At 45.0% G+C, this 14137-nt stretch overlaps 2 long non-coding RNA genes across 5 annotated transcripts in view; one reads left to right on the top strand and one right to left on the bottom strand.

Annotated features, from left to right (window-relative positions):
• LOC120369774 overlaps positions 1-14137 on the top strand; it is a 103708-nt gene that overhangs the window by 63542 nt on the left and 26029 nt on the right. The window lies entirely within an intron of this gene.
• The window catches only part of LOC120369773, an 89621-nt gene that overhangs the window by 34228 nt on the left and 41256 nt on the right, over positions 1-14137 (bottom strand). For 3 of the 4 annotated variants that reach the window (XR_005583393.1, XR_005583390.1, XR_005583392.1), the window contains exon 3: positions 11775-11823. The exons of the other annotated variant lie outside the window; for it this stretch is intronic. This is a non-coding gene — a long non-coding RNA (uncharacterized LOC120369773). The remainder of the gene's footprint in view (positions 1-11774; positions 11824-14137) is intronic. 4 annotated transcript variants of the gene reach the window in all.

A 14137-nucleotide genomic window follows, 5' to 3' on the forward strand; every position in this document is an offset into this window, starting at 1 on the left:
TTAAGTTTGCAGTGAAGACAAGTGCTAGGTTGCAAGTCAAGCCAGAGTACTGAAGACTATGATTAAAAAACATCATTTTTCTGACACCTATTCAAAATTGCAGAAACTAAGCTGGGCCTGATGTAGTCTAAGTTAACGAGCATAAGACAGAGTCAAGGTTGAGGGCACATTGTGTTTCATGACGGACAATTGATTCTGTAACTGAAATCTCTCTCTTTTCAATAAAAGGAGGGCTTGTTTGAAGCTTTGCTAAAGTAAGAGTGCTCTGCTGTCCTTCATAACAGTGAAAGAATGTTCTGGCCTTTATGTCTGAATATTTATCCTGGGGGAACAATGGGGGCAAGTTGAAAGGGATAAGCATTTTTGCATTTCCAGAGGCAAAGCTTCAGAAAACCATTAATGAGGCCATGAACAGTTAGCACTTCTGAAATGCAGGTCACTTTCATTTGAGTCTCTAACAATGGACCTAGGTTCCTATCTTTCAGCAACCATGTCTGAAAACTTTGGTCTCATATTTCCAATTAATAGGTCTCAAAGGTACCCCACAAAGCCATTAACTTAATATGGTTGCCAAAAAACCAGAGGATCACAGTTCCATAATCAAAATATATTAATTCCAAAGTGAACATGTGCATCTCACAAATGTGTATCAAGCAAGGAACCGTTGATAGGTTAATAGTTACTATGGGATGTCATTTATAGATAGAGATAGCCCTATAGTACCATGGGAAATAAGAAGAGAAGCAAGCAATGGTCATGGGATTACAATGCAGGATGTCAGTCTGGATAACACAGTGAAGCACAGGTACAGTCTGTTCCATGGAAAACTAGAGATAATGTTTTCCTTAGTTAAACTGATTAACAAAAAATAGTCTTAGGCTCAGGTCCACAATGTAAGGACGGGAGTGGGGGGCGGGGGAGAAAAGGTAGAAAAATAAAGTAGATTTTGGAATCAGTCCAGGAGAAGCCAGGAAGTCATGTCATTACTGGCTCAAAGGAAGAGATAAATGCTCACCTCACTTGCCAGTGAGAGACTTTGACGGAGTGAGAGGCAATGAGGACATTTCCCAATTTGTTTGGATGGCAGGGGAAGAAGAGATTCCCAAGTGGTAGCACTGCCCCAGTCACTCCATGAACTCTTGCTAGTTCCCCCTGCCCACAGCATGTGTATAGGGGAGGGCAGGGCACAGGTCCTTTCTTGTTCCTTTCCCTCCCTCCCACTGGGCACTATCACACATGGCATCCAACTACTGTACTGAACATGACCCACTTACTCCTGCTGCCATTGGATAGCAGGACTGTGACGGGCTAGCTGATTGGCTCTCACCTGCCAGGGTGGGAGAAAGGGGTGACTTCTCCTTGCTCTTGCTCCTGGCGAGTTGCCAGTTTGGCTCTGTTCCAGTCTCACCCATACCTAATGAGTTGAATCTCTTATAACATCAGGGGTAGGGTGATCATTAGAGTTTGTTTGGGGGGCTGGAAAGGATTTTTTCCATCTGGCAAAACTAACAAATGGGTGTCAGAGTCTGTCCCACTTTCCATCCGGCATCTCGGAAATCTAGTTTTCGGGATTAAATTAAATTGGAACACACTAGAGTTGCAACAGTGTGGGTTGATGGGAGGTCCATGTAACCAGCAACATTGTACAATGAAGGGGTATGTCTCCATGTCTCACAGAGTGTGGGGTTCCCCTCATCTCTTCTACCTCTCACATTAATGAGAGCAATGGGTTGGGACTCTGGCTTCTGTTTTAAAAACCTGGACAGATACATACACTAAATAGCAACATTTACGTACAACAGGGTGGGCAGGTGCTTTATCTCTTATTAGACTAAAGTAATTTTTAGTGAGGAGCTGTGGCAGTGGTGAATCCCTAGGCTCAGATTATGCTCAGCCCCTGTACGGGTGTGCAGAGAATACACAATTGCAGACTTTGCGTTCAGTCAGGAGCTTTGTCTATACTAGTTATTTCTGGGTATCTCCCATTATTGCACCACCGCTGGCAAAGATGCACCCGTGGTAATTTGGTGGTGGGAATTAATCCCTGTTTATAGTGGAATATTATAACTGCACTTGAAAACCTGCTACTTGATATTACTACCAGGATGCCCAAAATGTAGTATTACTGCTGAGTACATCACTTTATTCAATTCCATCCCTGGTCCAGCCGTAAATTATTCTCTCTAAATATCTACTATATTTAACTGAAGGAAAAAAATATAAACCTAAAAGGAAAAATGGCACCATGTAATGCACTTACTGAAAATGAAAAGTAATACAAAGGACTAGAGAGTCAATATAATAAAAAACATCCTACTAATTAACAAGCTGCTGTGTTTATTTACTAGTTGGGTAGTAATTTAATTGATACAATGCTTGGCCCTTTAGTTCTATGTCTAGCCAGGAAAGTCATGGCTATTAAGTGCTACTGGGGTGCCAAGGGATTCGTGCTCAGAGGATTCCTTTTCACTTTGTTGTGTAGCCTCTCATCTTTTATTGACGTTACGCAACACTCCTCACTATCAGTGTCAGAAGCTATAATAGTAGCTGTAGCAGTGGCAGCATCTACTGGATGAAGAGCCTCCCTCTTTACCTTGAAGAATGAATGACATTCTTTATTTTCAGCATTCAAACTTGCTCATCAGTTGGTAACAACATTTCCAGCTGCACCAAAACTGATTTCTGAATAAACACTGGACTGAGAACATCTTAAATGACTGACAGATTACAAGCCAGACTTTTCATTTCAGACACCAGTATGCAAGAGGATTCCATACTACTACTATTTCATTGTCACTTAAAAGTAGCTTCCAACTGAAAAGCTAGATTTATTACATAAGCCCCTTCAGATGGCTTCCTGTGATAACAGTGCTCTTTTACTAGTAGCCATACTTTAGAGGAGGAACTTCAGAACATGGTTGGTTGATAAATAGAGTGAAAGATGGACCAAGCTATATGTTGAGGCCCACAAGTAGAATCACTATGCATACAACTTTTTCTAGAATGTCACCAGAAAGGAGTGCAAAGTTGAATGGTAGGGTTGAAAACAGCTTTGCCAAGTTTACATGTGGCACAATTGAGAAAAGCAGAACGGAAAGCTGCTTCTCTGGTCTTGGTCTGATGGCTGGGAAGCCAAATGGCCCTGATGTAACTTGGAGCTGCAGAAGCTACATGAGGGGAGAAATGAGCCTCACGGGGAACTCCTCAACTGTCCCTTAAGGGCGTCTTTTCAATTGCTTTGCCTCAGCAACAGGGACAGAACAGAAGCTGAGGAGTCAACCCTTAAGTTCTTGATAGGGCACTCATGTTGTATATGCTGATGGCAAACTTCACACAGAATCATTTTCCAAAATCTGTCTTCAGTATTTTTGAGAAGGCAGCTGCAGGGATTATCTGAGTGACTGTAGCTTTATATCACTAATACAGCACATGGCATCTTCCAAATACTCAGGCACTACAGTGATGGGAATGTCACATGTACTAAGTTCTCACTCTCTCTCTCTCTCTCTTTGGGATGTCAGATACTGATTATTCTGACCATAATCTTTCCCACAACCCAGAGAGAATAACCAAATGAAGACAGTTAAATAAGCATACCTCAGTCTAACAGTGTTAAAAATATCACTTGTTGAGCAGGTCTTGGGTTATCCATCAATGTACTGACCTAGCCCAACCCTTCTTAATCTGTGAGAAGTGACACAATCCACGCACAGACACATGACTGCAGACTTAAAAAGTTATTTCCAAAGTCAAAGCAAGTGGCACAGATCAGTATGGAAGGAAGAGACAAGACACTGACACATTCTCATTTTTATAATCGGTTATTCCCAGGGAAAGAACGTTTGGTCCATTATTCTATGCTGCTAGATCAGGGGTCTCAAACATGCGGCCCGCGGAGCTCTTCCCTGCGGCCTGCGGAGCTCCCCAGGGCCGCCCAGAGGGGGGGGCAAAGGGGGCAATTTGCCCCGGGCCCGCAGGGCCCCAGAGAAAGTGGAGGCTCCCGCCTCCGCCCCTCTCCTGGAGCCTCGGCGCATAGAGTGCCGAGTCTCCGTCCGAGCGCCTGAGCCCCGCCCCGATCGGAGCCGTGTGGGGAGGGGGCGGGGCTGGGAGCTCTGGGATGAGCGCTGCGCTCGGCGTGGAGCTCACAGCCCCGCCCCCTCACCACGCGGCTCTGAGCGGGACGAAGCTCAGGCCTCGCCGGAGACGCGCTCGGGTAAGGGGAAGCGGGAGCCGCCGGGGGGCCGGGGCCTGGGTGGGAAGCGGGACCCGCCGGGGCCGGGGCCGGGCCATGGGGAAGGAAGCGAGACCCACGGGGCGGGCGGGCCAGGCCGGGTGGGGTGAAGGGAAGCGAGACCTGCCGGGCCGGGCCGGGGTGGGGAGGAAGCGAGACCCGCGGGGCCGGGCGGGGTGAAGCGAGACCCGCCGGGGCGGGCCGGGCCGGGGTGGGTGAAGAGGCGAGACCCGCCCGGGGCGGCTGGGCCGGGGAAGAGCGAGACCCGCCGGGGCCGGGCCGGGCCGGGGTGGGGAAAAGAGGGACCCGCCGCCGCCGAAGCGCAGCCCGGTCTTCGGCGGTGGGGGCCCCTTCTGTTCCGGGACCCGCCGCCTAAGTGCCCCGCCGCCAAGCCACCAAACAGCTGTTGGTGGCGCTTAGCACTTTCCAGGAGGGAGGGGGGAGGAGCGGGGAGCCGCACGCTTAGGGGAGGAGGTGGAGAAGAGACAGGGCAGGGGCGGGGCCTCATGGAAGGGGTGGATTGGGGGTGGGGCCAGGGGCAGCAAGGGGGCGTGTCAGTGATGCGGCCCTCGGGCCAATGCACTAGTCCTCATGCGGCCCTCGGGGTCATTTGAGTTTGAGACCCCTGTGCTAGATAGTCTTCTACTCCACTACATCAATTTGCTTGCTAGTGCAGTGCTGTCACTGTCCCTCACCCTCTCTTCTCCACAAATTAGAGGCAATGATTGTTTTACTCCCTGTAATGGCATGGCACCCACCTCTCGTGAACGTCCCCTTGTTTGGGTCTTTCAATCTGTGTTGGCCCCTTCTGGCTGTTTTTAGTGAGTCAGCCCTCTGGCCAAGTCACACATAATCTGTATGGAAACAGCTCAAACAAACCCCTTCTGGGGTATTAGTCCAACAAAGTCTTTAAATGCACCTGGCCCTGGCTTCCCCGTGGAGGCATTTTGCCCACTCTGGTCTATTCTGGCTCCAGCTGAGCCGCTTAACGGTTCAGGACCCCTTCTGGGGGTTTGTCACTGTCCAACAGTAGGCCACTTCCCCAGAGGCCTATGGGTGGGGGGGAGGGACCCAGAGACAACCACCACTTCAGCTCAAACCCCATGGACCCTAAGAATAGCAGCAATGCACCTCCCTGTCCCTTTAACTAAACTGCTTTCAGTTCCCTGGGTCACTTTCCCTCAGCCCCAGCCTTCACAAATGCTTTATCCTTACCTCAGAGCCCTTCTGTGTTCAGGCCCAGCAGCCATCCAGGAGTTCTTTCTCACTCCCCTGGTTCCTGCTGGTGGGTGCTGGAGCACCCATGGGGAAAAATTAGTGGGTGCTCTGCACCCACCAGCAGCCAAGCTCCCCACCTCCCCGCCTCACCTCCTCTGCCACCTCTGCATCCTCCCAGCAAGCCGTGTTTCCGCTCCTCCCTCCCTCCCAGCGCTTGCCGCTGCCAAACAGCTGTAGCAAGCTCTGGGAGGGAGTGGGGAGGAGCGCACTCAGGGTAGGAGGTGGGGATTTGGGGAAGGAGTCGAATAGGGGCAGGCAGGGGGTAGAGTTGGGGCAGGAAATTTGGGGAAGGGGTTGGAATGGGGGTGGGGAAGGGGCGGAGTCGGGGCAGGGCTGAGGGCAAAGGGGGGTCAAGCACCCACTGGCGCCAGAAGAAGTTGGTGCCTATGCATGCACCCTCTCTACGCAACTTAGAGGACTCGTCTACTTCTCTTTTCCTGGTATGGGTGTGGCAGGACCCTGAGGCCTCCAGCGGCAGGCCTCTGGGCCTAGTTTACCCCATCACACTCCCTTAAACTATTATTTAGGTTTCTTAGACTATCCCTGCTTCCACTGATACCCACAGTTTCAATAGCTTAGTGTGGCATGAGTGACAGCAGGATCTGGCCCACTGAATCCAAGCTTACAACAAAAACTGTAAAAGATAAAAAATAAAGGATGAAACTTTTTACACTTTGCCACTCTACTATTTACATCTGTGCTCCAATGTAACTCATGAGATTTGAATTTTTTCAGGCTTTTCTCAAAACTTTGCTGGCTATCAAGAGCTGTGGTCACATATAAACAAACCTTGAAATCAATGCCATTTACCAGAGTTGTGTTTACCTTACAGGGGCTTTCCTTTTGATATGATATCGATTAATCAAGTTACTTCCTCAGTGGGTGCTGTCTACTCTTGTTAAGAAGTTGTTCACACTAATCCTAAATTTGTGCTGTCATGATCCTATACCCTGGAATAGGCTGTGGTTGTTTGAGTCTCAATGAAAAACAAAACAAAACAAAAACCTCAAACTCAGTCGAAAATGGAAAACAGGGCACATCTGATAATCTTATAAAAGCTGGGCCCTTAGGGATGAGAGTTGTTACTTAGTGACATTTGCTTTCCACATCGGGGCCCAGATACTCAGCTGCAGCCAAACAGTGGTTAGCATAGTTGAGAATGGTCTGGATCTGAGTTGTCTCTGCGCTCTGCCAATCCTGGTACTTCTCTGTATCACACCAGTTGTCCATGGATTGTTCTGACTTTCTCTGCATACTAATAGCCCTAAGGGGCTTGTACAGCAGCCAGAAATCACCAGGGTGTAGGGCTGACCTAGCAAAGCTTCCTTTCCTTCAAACAAATCAGGTTTCAATCCAGGCATTATTAGTAACACAATAAAGAGGGTGATAATTTTTTTTTTTAAATTATGAATTTTAAGTTATCATTAAGGGAGATATTTCAAAGCTTCCTTATCTGTGCCGTTTGGTATTTCCATGGTGTTTTTTCTCCACCTCTGTTAATCTGGAACATGATAGCAAGTTGATGAATATTTTTATTGAGTATATGTATTTTTAAAAGACATCTGATTTCCTAGATAATTACATCCTATTTAAGGAATAAGGAAGTGGAATGGACACCGCATTCTATAGTATTCATAAATTGCAAACTGATTTTTTATCTTGAACCCAACCCATTGTATGCCAACAACTGTCCTTTCTCTCTTGCAAATAGTGGGGCAGAACCTCAAATGATGTAAGTCAATGTAGTATTAACATCAATGGGACTATTCAGATTTACACCAGCTCAGGATATGGCCCATTAATTAATTCTTTCCCAAAGTGAGCTAGGTGCTTCATAACACAGACCTCTGGAGAAGGCACCTGTTTGGGGGAGTTTTCCAACCTAGAGCATTAGCACAAAGAGTTGGATTCAACAGGGCTACATGACAAGGTTTTGCGGTTTGCATACATTTCTTAGTCATCAAAAAGAAAAGTGGGTTTTTTTGTTGGTATGACCAGATGGAGCTTCCTTAGTAGAACCACTTGGAGCCTCCTGTCCCTACCTAGTTTTTCCATTTAGGAGAATGCTCTGGCACTACATAAGTACATGCAAATTAACTTCAGCCATTGGACTCCTGATAAATTGCTTACGTGGCACCCTGATGTGTACTTATTTATTGTGTTATCAGATGTGGTTGCTATTTCAGTTTCTCCTCACTTCAAGTAGTCATTGGTAGTTTGGTGCTTTTGGCCTCTAGTCAAAAACAAAACTCCTCCCCTTCCAAGGTGAACAGGCAGTTCAAACAAATCAAACAAGTCCCTTCACTCCTTTTACTAATCAGATTTTCCACTCACTACCTCCAAGTAATTAGTGCTAAGATGCAGAGTAGCCTCTCTTTACCCCAGCAAAGTGCAGAGAAATAGCTTTCTGCTCCAGAGTCAAAATACTCTACTTTACTCTTACCCCACAAGTAGGTTTGATTCTTAGCCTGGCTGGCCAACTTCCCCGTCCCTCCCACTGTTTTCTTTCTTAGTTCCCTTTCAATAGGAATCCCACTATAGACCCTACCCAGGCCCTGATTATTTTCTCACAGAGGACATCCCACAAGCTTTTAAACTATACCTCTACACTGAGAAAGTGGCTAAGCGTCTATTCCCACTTTCTCTCCCAGCAGACTTTTTGGTATTCCTGTGACCTTGGAGGAAGCAAGGTATAGGCCAATTAGGGAGCTGAACCGCACTTAAAGGCCCAGCTCACCCTTTTTCAGGCCTTCAGTGCCATAAAGAGTGCACACCACTGCCTTATTCAAACAGGAATAGTATTAAAACAGTTCAGAGAGTTGTAATTCTTAAGGCAACATAGGTCAGTATTCTGCAGATATATAGAAGTGCATTTAAAATCTCCTATCTGTCAAGGCTGACAGATGCCAGATACATATTACTACCTTCCTAAATGTAATTTACCTGGAAAATATATATCTAATATTGAAATGACTGCCATCCTCCTGCAACATGGGTTGAAGCTGAAACCACTGTAAAACCAAAGAGCTAATTCTGCCTTCATGCACAGTTGCCAGTGGACTCAATGGGAGTCTTAGCCTACATTTATAAAAGTGGCTAGTAATTTTGGATGTCTCAGTTTTGGGTGCCCAACTTGAGGCCTCTTTAAGGGACCCGATTTTCAGAAATTGCAGGGCACTCACCCTCTTTCAGATTCTTTTAAAGGCATCTCTGAGTGGGCACCCAAAAATTGTCATATTTTTCTTGTGCAGATTGGAGGTCAGAATTTGGACACAAATATTTATACAAGGTACATGACAAACACATATTTGGGATTCCAAATTACTGATGATTGTGTGAGCAAGAGAGTCATACTTAGAGCCTATCAACTTTAAAGTTTCAGAGGGGTAGCCGTGTTAGTCTGGATCTGTAAAAGCAGCAAAGAATCCTTTGGCACCTTATAAACTAACAGACGTTTTGGAGCATGAACTTTCGTGGGTGAATGCAAGTGCATCCGACGAAGTGGGTATTCACCCACGAAAGCTCATGCTCCAAAATGTTTGTTAGTCTATAAGGTGCCACAGGATTCTTTGCAACTTTAAAGTATAATCAAATATACCATTTTTCATAAGGGAAGTTATTATGGAGCAAGCTAATTCACAGCAGCTCTTCTACTAAATGAATCCAGTTGTAAACCGATTGCTGTAAATTGTTATTTGTTTGCCTTATGGTAGCATCTAGTGGCCCCATTGTGCTGTACAAAACATACTAAGAAAAGTCCATGCTCCTAACAGCTTCATTTTTAAGGCCCTGAGCCTAGAATTCAGTGCAGACACAGTGCAGGAGACCCCTAGGGGGATACGGATCTACATAGACAAGACAGACAAAGGGTCACTGTTGTTATTATGGTGAAGACTTGAGAAATGTCTGGGTTTTTTTTTATATAAATAGTATATTCTCATCAGATTTTTGGGGTGATTTTTACCCTGCCTGAATGCATAGTTAGATCAAAAGTAATTGCTAAACAAACCAGGCAGGACAGGGAAAAGAATGTCCTAGATAAGGAATATCTCCAACACAAAGCCAGGTTTATAGCTGTGAAGAGGGATGCACTCAGCCCCAACCCTGACAACAGGGCTGTTTGCCAAGGCTAAGCATCTGGAGATCATAAGACAATGGCCTGTTAATAGATTTGCCCTACAAAGGTGGAGGGAGAGGTGGTCAGCCCACTCTGAGGCTGACTCACAGATAGAGACTGCCTGAGAGTCAGGGATCTGCAGCAAACAAGCTGTAACATGGTGGCCAGGGAGAACAGAGAGGCACCAAGGCTAAGGCAGGTCTATCCTATGGGCTCAAGGGGAATGCCAGCCATGGGTAAGAAAATATGTCTATAGGTCTGTTACTTTAAATCCACTTCTTTAAGCAATGTGTACCAGTATGCACCCTGTCAGAGCATACTGTTACTGTCCACAGGCTCCTGGAGGAAAACTCTGAAATTTACCAAGCCTGTTAGGTCTGCTAAATAACGTGGTTGGCAACCAAGATCAGAGAGTGGCTGGATAACAGGATTCCATCCCACAGAGATGTATAAGCACACGCCTGCCACTTGAAAGGGATGCACTTGGGGGATTGGAACAGGGTTTCAGCAGGGGCAGTTTACCCAGAGACTGTGACAATTACTTTTTGCTAGTAGCTGAAAGCCCATTTGGTCGCACAGGTGTGCTATTTGGGTCAAGTAATCCATCATTTGTGCCATCTCCATCATTTCATCATCAATGAAATGTTTGCATGCAAATTAGCTGTAGAGTAAGGGTGGTGATTGGTTGATATCTGACATCACAAACATCTTGGACTCTTTGCATAGCATGGATACATGCCTTACTCTAGCTGTACATCACACAGGGTAATTCTTAAATCTAAAGGGCTAAGAATTTAAAAATGGATGGTAACAGACTGTGAATAAGGCCACCCTGGGTCAAACCAAAGGTCCTTCTTTGGACAGTATCTTCCGACAGCGGCCAGTGCCAGGTGCCCCAGAGGGAATGAACAGAACAGGCAATTATCAAGTGATCCATCCCCTGTTGCCCATTCCCAGCTTCTAGCAAACAGAGGCTAGGGACACCATCCCTTCCCATCCTGGCTAATAGCCATTGATGGAGCCAGTGATGATTGAACCTGGTGATATGCTGAACAAAAAGAGCTCTCGACCATGCTTGTAGCTGTTTCCATCACTTCCTACTGACACAACAGACATTCTAGGCTTCAGAGTGACAATCCTGGAATCTTATTATATAGATGATTAGCAGAATTTTTTTAACTAAGCAACTTTGAGAAATTATGAAAAGTGATATGGTTCAAAACAATTTTATATAGAAAATGATGAAAATTAGGGATGGCATACAATAGACAACCCTGAAAGAAAAATGGAAAGCCAAACAAAAAGACGTATAAATAGCATCTATTTTCTGCAACAAAGAGCAGCATGGATCAGTCAAGTACTCTAATTTTTTGCCAATATATCATTTGCATTTCTAAATTCAAAGTCTCAGGCAAATATAGTTCAGATTTTTAAGGGTTTTCCTTGTTTATTTTCCATTTATGTTTTGCTAATATTATGAGTCTTTTTAGGAGAGATTAGCTTGTCTTCTGAAAAACATATTCAAAGCAAAAAAAATCAAATTGGCAAAATTAGTCATTTTTAGTGAAACAGCTTTCTAGGCAAGAATTACTTGCTGAAGACACAGTAGCTGATGATGCTGCATTATAAATGGACTTCTCTAAACCACTAATACCAGTGGTCTGATACTCCATCTCTTGGTAAGATATATTATGGTCTATTAGCAGAATGAAGGATTAGGTGCACATTAATCAAACATTACAGAGGAGCATAAACATGCATACAGCATCCAGTAATACCCTGTTACCATATTTCAGAAGATGTAGGTAATCAATATTTCAAATATATCTAGTTAGTTTCATATCACTGTTTATCCTTTTCCCTTTGAAAATAGGAAGAGCTTAAAAAGGCAGCAACAGTAAGTCTGTGAAGTGTTTTAAAAATATTATCATAGAATCATAGTACTGGAAGGGACCTCAAGAGGTCATCTAGTTCAGTCCCCTGCACTCATGGCAGGACTAAATATTTTCCAGATCTATTCAAATTTTGTTTTCTTCACTGTTTAAATATTGCAATGCAAAGAGTGGATAATGACACTTCCGACCAGCAGATGGAGACAAAAACACACTAATAGCTTGATGACATCAGCTCCATGTATAGGGCACCCACCTCAGGTCATTTCCTGTCTCAGGCAGGGAGAAGTTCCTGAAGGGCTGACCTAGGGGTTTTAATTGTGTAAGTTAAAAGGGTTATCATATATTTGACAAAAACAATCTATCCAAGCCACTAGTTCTTTGTTTATGCTGTGCCTGGAAACAGAAGGAATAAACTGTCTTAGAATAGGATTCACAAACAGCAGTATTCCACTGATGTTTACGTCAGGTAAATATGTTTTTATCTGATAGTTGTTTATTCATTGCTAAAAAGATCTCTTGGAAGAGGGGAGAATTAGGCAATCCCATGGCAACATTTACAAAACGGCTCTGCCAACAGCCACCTTAGTTGTTCCCTAATTCTTGAAGGGACAGGACAGGTTTAGAGATTATTTGCAAGTATAAATTAATGTGGCTCCATTGGAATTTGGCTTACAGTACACACTATAATCAAAATAAGCTTTGTTAATACTCTGAAAACCACATCAAATGATTATATCTTTAAATAAGGGAGGCCCAAAGACAAGTTACATTTAGGAAGTCTGTGCAAAAATGTCTAGTTTCAAAACAAATAGTCCCAAGGCATTTCTAAAAATCAGTAGTCGCAAATCTAAAGATTCCTCATATGGAAATGCCCAGCTAGGAGTGGGGAGCTGTTATTCAGTTATTTACTATTATGACATTATACCAGCATAGAATGGAACAGAGTAAGCTTTGATAGCAGTGAAAATGGTGTGCTAAGGCCTCAAGATATTATTTTGTGTATATGGCCTACAGAGTCCACAAGATGCAGTATTTCCTGCATTAATTTTGTATTTCCCCTCAGGCTTACACAATATGTATTTCAACACCTTTAATATGGTGGCACTATATCAGTAAGTGCATATGAGAGAGTTCAATTTGTGAAGTGTCTAAGGACATTTGTGGTGGGTTTATAATATATTTGGAAGTGTTGCTATGATTTGGCTTCACCCTGACTACCCCATACAGCTGTAACAAGAGAGTAAGGATAATTCACCTAATGTCTTTCATAGGAATGTAGAATTCCTTTGGACAGTAGCACTACGTGTTTTTGAGCTCAGACAGAGTTTACTGATGGGCACCTTGAACAGAAATGTGATGATACAAAAATGATACTTAGAAAAATAGCTGAAATTTCCACATTACAATAGGACCAGTGAAAAGCCCTCGAGTTCAGGTACAGAGATTCACAAACTTCATTGCCCTGCGACCCCCTTCTGATAACAAAAATAATTACATGATCCCAGGAGGGGGGACCAAAACCTGAACCCGCCCAAGGCCCACTGCCGGGGGAGGGGCTGGGGGGGAGCAAAGCACAAGCTGCGCCGCTCTGAGCAGGGGGGCCAAAGCTGAAGCTCAAGGGCTTCAGCCCCAGGCCAGGGCCCTGTAACCTGAGCTCCACCACCCAGGCCTGAAACCCTCAGGCTTTGGCTTCAGCCCTAGGCAGAGGGGCACAGGCTTCAGCCCTGAGCCCCAAGAAGCCTAAGCCAGCCCAGTGACTCCATTAAAATGGGGTTGCGACCCACTTTAGGGTCCCAACCCACAGTTTGAGAACCGCTGGTCTTGTATGTAGTACGCAGAGGCCCAGAACATACCCCCACACAGGCAGGAGGAAATCTCTGGAGTATGGACTTACCCTTATCTATGGATATTGGAATGGGGTCTGCCCCCATGCTGGCAGATCTACAGGAATCTACAAGAGGCGAAGGCAAGCCACTGGGAAGTCTTCTTCCTCCTGCCCCATCTCTGGGCTCCTGAGAGAGCTTGGCTCCCTCACAGTACAGTTCCACTCGAGCTTGGCTCACAGCTGCTGGTAGGGAACTCAGCAGAAAAAAATAATGTAGCAGATGGGCAACTTCTGCAGTATCTTTGGAAGACCATATTGTATTAAGTATGTATTATGTATCATTGTGGGCCAGAGACCGTGTGTACTCCATGGCAGGGAGGGTTTCTACATCTCCTTCAGGAAGTGAGAATAGTAGGGGATGATTAAGGGAAATCACTCAGGTTATAACATCTCCAGAGAGTTACCACCTCCTGGGGAAGTTCACATATTCTGGTTGAAACTGGATTCTCCAGACACCAACAAAAAAGGACTTTTGGATAAACAGCTTGAGATTAAACTGACTTGGGGCCTTTGCTCTGATTCCTGATCTAAAGACTGATATGAAGTTGTAACCATAGGGAAAACCCAGTTGTGGGGTTTGAAGGCTTGACACCTATCAGATTCCTATGTTGGAACTGGGGGTGACCTCTAGTAAGCTCTTCAGCATGTCTATTTTTATATACCTTCACTATAATGCTTACTATAATGCTTTTACCTTAACTGTGCTTGTCACTGCTTGCAATACACTGTTC

Source organism: Mauremys reevesii, linkage group 8 (genome assembly GCF_016161935.1).
Source record: "Mauremys reevesii isolate NIE-2019 linkage group 8, ASM1616193v1, whole genome shotgun sequence".
In the NCBI taxonomy this organism is placed as follows: domain Eukaryota; kingdom Metazoa; phylum Chordata; order Testudines; family Geoemydidae; genus Mauremys; species Mauremys reevesii.